Genomic DNA, 6,463 nt, shown 5'->3' with positions numbered 1-6,463 from the left:
ACTTTTAATCCCCTGCTTTTTTAAATTTTTAAAATAATCTCAAATTTAAATATATTTAGCTTTTTATTTTACGAAAAATTTAAAATAGTCCAAGAAATGAGAAAATTGTACACATTCAGTCCTCGACTTTACGGGATTTATGAAACTAAAATATGTCAAGTTTTCTCCTACGGGACTAAAAGTATAATTTCACCTACTTCGACTAGGGGTGGGGGGGAATCTCATGGATTTGAAATTATATATTTGGAGTATGCTATAAATTGCATGTTAAATTTTCTTTAAGTTTTTTAGAAAATATAATGAGTGTCACTTATGTTTTCAAATCTTAATATTTTTTTTAATTTAAACAAATTGTAATTTTATTATTAAATGGCATTTAATATATTATAAATAGTTCGAAACATCTTAAAATAATTGTGCCTAATAAAAAGTTTTTGAATAAGTTTAATCGAACATCCTCTGAATTTATTATTATCATATAATTTTGAGTTTATGAGATATTCTAGACCATCGGTGATATTAATCTTATGATCAAATGGGTGGAACACAACATGCGAAGTCGTAATTAAATTATACTTTTTTTTTACTTCAAGAAAAAATCAATTACTTTTTATACGCTCAAGTTTTTATTTTTAGAGTTCATTAGTTTCTTTTTTAGATGTTAAATTAATTAAAATACTTAACTACCGAAGCATTTTGTAAAATAATCTAAAATATATATAAACCAAGAATTAATTTAATCAATTCACTAAGAAATATATATTTATAGATATGTCTAAGATATCAATATGTTTAAAGATATCTTTTTTTCTCCAATTTCAAAGATTAAATATAATAATATATCAAGAGTACAATAACAAACAAAAAGATAAAAGTAAAAGTAATTAAAAAAAATCCCTCAAATATGTAAAATAAGTCTATTGAATCACATGTCTTTTTATGGGAGTGGTCCAAATTATTATTGCACACATATAAAGCAACGAGGCAAGAAATAGTAAATAGGTGCACACTTATTTTCTTAGAAAAAGTAAGATTTATTGTTTAATACTTATAAATTATTTTATATATATTATATAAATTTGGGAAAAGGGGATGTTCCCTACTCTTGCTTCAAATTGTTCTTTTCTTTTAATATTGATGTTTTTGAAGGATGTTTTTTAAATTTTCATATGAAAAAGTGCTCTCTCTTTACGCTACCTTTACCAAACCCCTCATTTTATATATATTTGCATTTCGGCCACATGAATTAAATGCATTTTTAGTTGTTTCTATTTGGTCATGAGTACTTATCAATTACTCATTTAAAATACATGACATGGATTTTGTATTAAGGTGATGTAGCCACGCATTTCACATCGACAACAAACAAATAGTTTGAGCAATCTCCTCTCTTAGTGAATTTTTTTTTTTTTTTTCCCTCATAACCAAATTGTGAGGATTATCTGAAATTAAAACAAACAATAATTCACGTAGTAAAGGAAAAACTTGCAATTTTGGTCTCAAAGTATGGATGGTTTATAATATTAGTCTCATACTTTCTAAAATAGCAAACTGATGAGAGTAATTACTGAAAGATGGAATTGCCCTTCTATTTTAAAGAAATTTACAGTTAAAGGTAGGATCCGCGTATGAAGACGCGGGTCGGGTCGGGCCTGACTCGGTCCAATTGACCCGCCCGCTATGATAACCGTCGGATCACCTAACACTCAGACAACTAAATGATGCCACGAGCAAGTTCATAAGCAGTACCGTACACTATATATATCAGCATTTATGAACATTTATGACAAGTGCATTTTATCACGTTTTTTTATTTCACTAGCTCTCTGTTGATCGCTTTCGACCCCACTTTTCTAACTTAAGTATCGGAGGGCCTTAGCTGGGGCTACCCAACAAGCCTAACATGTGTTCTGTTATCAGGATCCACTCGTAGTAAGCTCAAAGAGGGAGTCAGCAACCCGATCTCAGGGTACCAAGTTCAACGACCCGATCCAAATTATGCGACCTGCAGCACAAACTAATCCCATACTCTAGGAAAACTTGCAGGGTTCGTCCAAAATTTTGATGGTGCGACTAATCTTACAATGTTTTCTTAAAATGTGGGACTAACTTTGTAACGTTCTCCCATAGCAAAACTAATATTACAATGATGGGGCTAACTTTGTAATATCTTCTTATAACGGGACTAACATTGTAATGGTAGAACTAATTTTACAACATTTTCTTCATAGTAGAAAAATCAATCCGATCATCGTGGGATCCGTATTTAATTTTAGATTTCGACGTGAGGATGGCGCAAGGAGTGTAGAGTGAGGGATGATGGTCCAGGGAATTGGGTCACGTGAACAGCAGATGATGCGTCGGAGTAGAATCTACAAAATTTTTCCCAAGATTCCCCGTCCGTACAGATGACGTCATCATTTTGGGACCATCACTCTTTTGGCTCGTTCATCAATAAAAGATTTTTCTTTTTATTTTTAATTTATTTGATTTTTTGAATAAATAATTTTCACTGCATTTTCTTTTTCCATCATTGGAAAAGTTTGGAGATTTACTAGCTGTTCGAGCATTTTATTTTATTCTTTTATATATTTGTTTTGTTAAATAAATATAAATAAACAATTAGTGATTAAAATTGGTATAATAAATTAACTTTAAATGCATATAAATAAAAAATTACGAATGTTCAACAAAATTATCGGGTCATCTCAACTGATCAACCGAATACAGACCACACTGCAATTAGCGGGCTAAGGATTGGGTGGGTTGGTTTTGAGCTAGTAAAAAATATTTTTTTTATGAAATAAATGAACATATAGTAGTATATTAATTAGTCCGCGCACATTTTACCAATCAAAATAGTTATTTTCAAGTCTCCTCTTTCATAAATAACTAGTGTATATAACAATAACAAAAATTAAAATTATACGCATATTTCGAGTGTGCTTCGAACAATAGTCACCTATTAAGGTTGACAACTTTACATAATTTTCCCTATTGACCTGCTATTTTTTCCCCCTCTAATTTTGTACTCAAAATAATTATTTACTTAATAATAATTAATTGCACGTGGGTTCAATTAAAGGGACTCTAATAATAATAATCTTCTTCACCCCTTTCTTATAATTATTACACAGAGTTTATCGCACGTTCTACAGTGTAATAATTATTATTTTTAGTCTCCTACTTAAACATGGATTTAATTAGCTGTTGGTCCTTAAATAATTAAACTTATATTATAGGTATAAATACACAGATAATATTATTATAAAATAATTTTAATTTTAATAAATTTAAATCAATTATATAATAAATACATTATGTGCCGAAAAATATGGATGATAAGACAGAAAGCGGGCTTTGAAACTGTAAACGGGTCTTCGGTTTTGGTGTATCTGAGGTTGACCCTTACAATACCGGTCTGGTTGGGCGAGTTGTAAAGCTGTAACGGGTCCATGGCTCCAATTTGATGTATTAGACCATAACCCGACCCAAATATGATCTCTTTTAATATTTTTCTTTATATATACATTAATATGGTGTATATTTATACATATGTGTAAAACTTATCTACGCTTACATAAAATACAAAAGAAAATAATACTTTTATGAATTAAAATAAATGGTATAAAATTAATAGCTTGTAGTTTTTAATGTAATACAAGTAACATATACTCCGAAAGTTTCTAATATCCTTAGGGGAAAAATGTAACTTTGGTTCAATTTTTTATTAATGGTGGTAATTTTAGTTCAGATCCAATTCAAAATAGTGAATTCAGACATTAATTTTTAAAAATTACCAATTTAAGGATAAAGCCCTAATTTTGCCAGAATCGTGCACATGATGCGCATGTGACCATACAAATTTAGGTATTTCTCCAAAAGCCGGCGAATTAGCTTACGTGAAAGTATTTTTTTCAGTCGAAGCTTACGTGGCAAGGGGTAAGCACCAGCTGAAAAAAATACTTCCATGCATGCCAATTCGCCGTTATTTGGAGAAATCCCCAAATTTATGTATTATTCGGACAAATTACGGCATTTTGTCTTTAAATTGTTATTTTTTGAAAATTATTGTCCTGATTCGCTATTTTAAATTAGACCTGAACTACAATTGCAATCATCCTTAAAAACCTGGACCAAAATTGTATTTTTCCCTATCTTTAGAGCCTAAATTATCCACATATAAACTTACAATAAACAAAATGTTTATCTTTTTAATAATACTATTAGCTCATATTTATGAAGTCGTGATATATAGTATTTTTTAATAATATTTTGAAATTTTTAATTTGGGATCTGAGTGGGTCCCATATCTAATGGATTGATTTCTGCCCATTAATTATTTGTATCCAAAAAATAAATAAATAAAGGACAAGTAATTTATATTTGTATTTATATTAGTATACATAGCACTTATTTTTATTTAATTATGTAGGGCCTAAGGTTTATTTAATATGGTAGGTAAGTTGGGCAATGAAGATTTGGTTTGATTACTTTAAAAGCATAGTCTTTGGTGTAATAATTGAATATGTTACCTTTCTTTTTCCACTTTTTGTGCTGCCAATCACATTTAAATGTATCATACCTTTTGTATAATAAAACTTAGTGGTGCAAAACTATACACCTACTCACCACACAAATACTACACTGCTTTATGCTGTTTTATTCCAATGTTTGAACACTTCATTTCATATTGTACAAAATGCATAAAATCCCCCTGTGTTTTAAAAAGTATGTAAAAAGCACCTCCCTATTTTCAGAATAGGCTAAAACCCCCCTCATATTTTGTTTTAGTCAGCAAAAAACCCCCATTCTGTTAGCAACTAACGGGAAGTGGAGAAGACGCGCGTCTGTTGCGTTTGGTAGTCTTTTTCTGCGATTTAGGTTGATATTTAATGATTTTTTGGACCAAAATACCCCTCTATGGATCTATATAACACACAAAGGGGTTTTTTGCTTGTTTTGTGTATTCTTTTTGTCATTTCTCACCTTAAAAAATAAATTAAATTTTGGCATATTAAATTTAAATTGAAATATTAAATTAAATTATATTTAAATTCAAATAATTTTGTAATTTTTAATTATTAAAGCTAACTATTATTTTTAATTAATTAAAATATATATTTAATTATAATAATAATTATTATAATTATTATTAATTAGCCAAAATATTTAATTATTATAATTATCTAAAATATTCTTAATTTACTAAGATATATTTTAACTAATATAATTAAAATTAATTAAAAAATTAAAAAAAAAAGAAAGAAAATCTGGTATTTCGCCCACTTTCGCCGGAAACTTCGAAACAATTTTCCGACGCCGTCCGGACGAATTTCCGACGCCCAATGGTACCATTAGAATCCTCTCTTCAAGACGAACATTTCCATACCTTCAATTTGAGTTTTCGTCGATCATAGAGAGTGGGCTCAAGCAACGATCGCCGAACATATTTTCCGTCTATTCGTCTCCGTCCGATCGAATCTCGGTCTCAAACTAGCACCATCAGACTCGTCTCTTTAAGACGATTCTAACGAGACCAGCCTCACTCAATTTGGTAAAGAATTTATGGAGATATGATGATTTAATCGAAATCTCGTCGTCGGTGACGAGATGTGGTGGGGGGAAGCCGGGGTAAAGGGGGTGGGGGGGCAGCGGGGGGGAAGGGGGTGGGTGGGGTAGTTAGTTATTTTTTTAAATATATAATAATAATATATTTTTAAAATTTTAAATTATTTATATATAATATAAATTAAATAATATGTTGAATCTAGCCTTTTATTTTTTCAAAATCTAACGGTTGAGATTAATTGATTAGATCTAACGATCAATATTTGATCAAAAAAATCCAACAGTCATTATAATAAGAAATAATATATATTAAGTAAGGGTATAACGGTCATTTTCTAAAAAATTAACACCGTTAGTTGGATTTAACGGAGAGAGGGCGATTGAGCTGAGTTTACAAAACACATAGGAGCTTTTAGCCTATTCTGAAAACAGGAAGATGCTTTTTGCAAACTTTTTAAAACACAGGGGGGTTTTATGCATTTTATCCTTTCATATTTTCAGTTCTGATCTAAATTATGGATCATATATAGTATTATTTTGATTTCACTATGAAAAATTAGGAACTTAATTTATATAAATAAATAATAGTACACAAAGAATGAGGGGCTGAAGAGAAAACAAAACTAAATCATGTAGCTGAATATTGATTCTTATAGTTAGTAAATTAGAGCAAAATAAATAGGAATAATTATATTGTCCTCCCTGAAATTTGATGTGATTCTATATAAATTTCATGTAATTTGAAAAATTACACCTATTATCTCTGGAGTTTGTTTTCATCCAATAAATAGATCCATCTGTTAGTAATTTTATGGAATTTGCTAACATCAGCAAAAATATTGAACGAAACTTCATATTTACCGTGTATTGACTTACAGACTTCTTATAAAGG

Source organism: Sesamum indicum, linkage group LG6 (assembly GCF_026168435.1).
Source record: "Sesamum indicum cultivar Baizhima isolate 11 linkage group LG6, ASM2616843v1, whole genome shotgun sequence".
Taxonomy (NCBI): Eukaryota; Viridiplantae; Streptophyta; class Magnoliopsida; order Lamiales; family Pedaliaceae; genus Sesamum; species Sesamum indicum.
Note: the sequence above shows the minus strand (reverse complement) of the source record.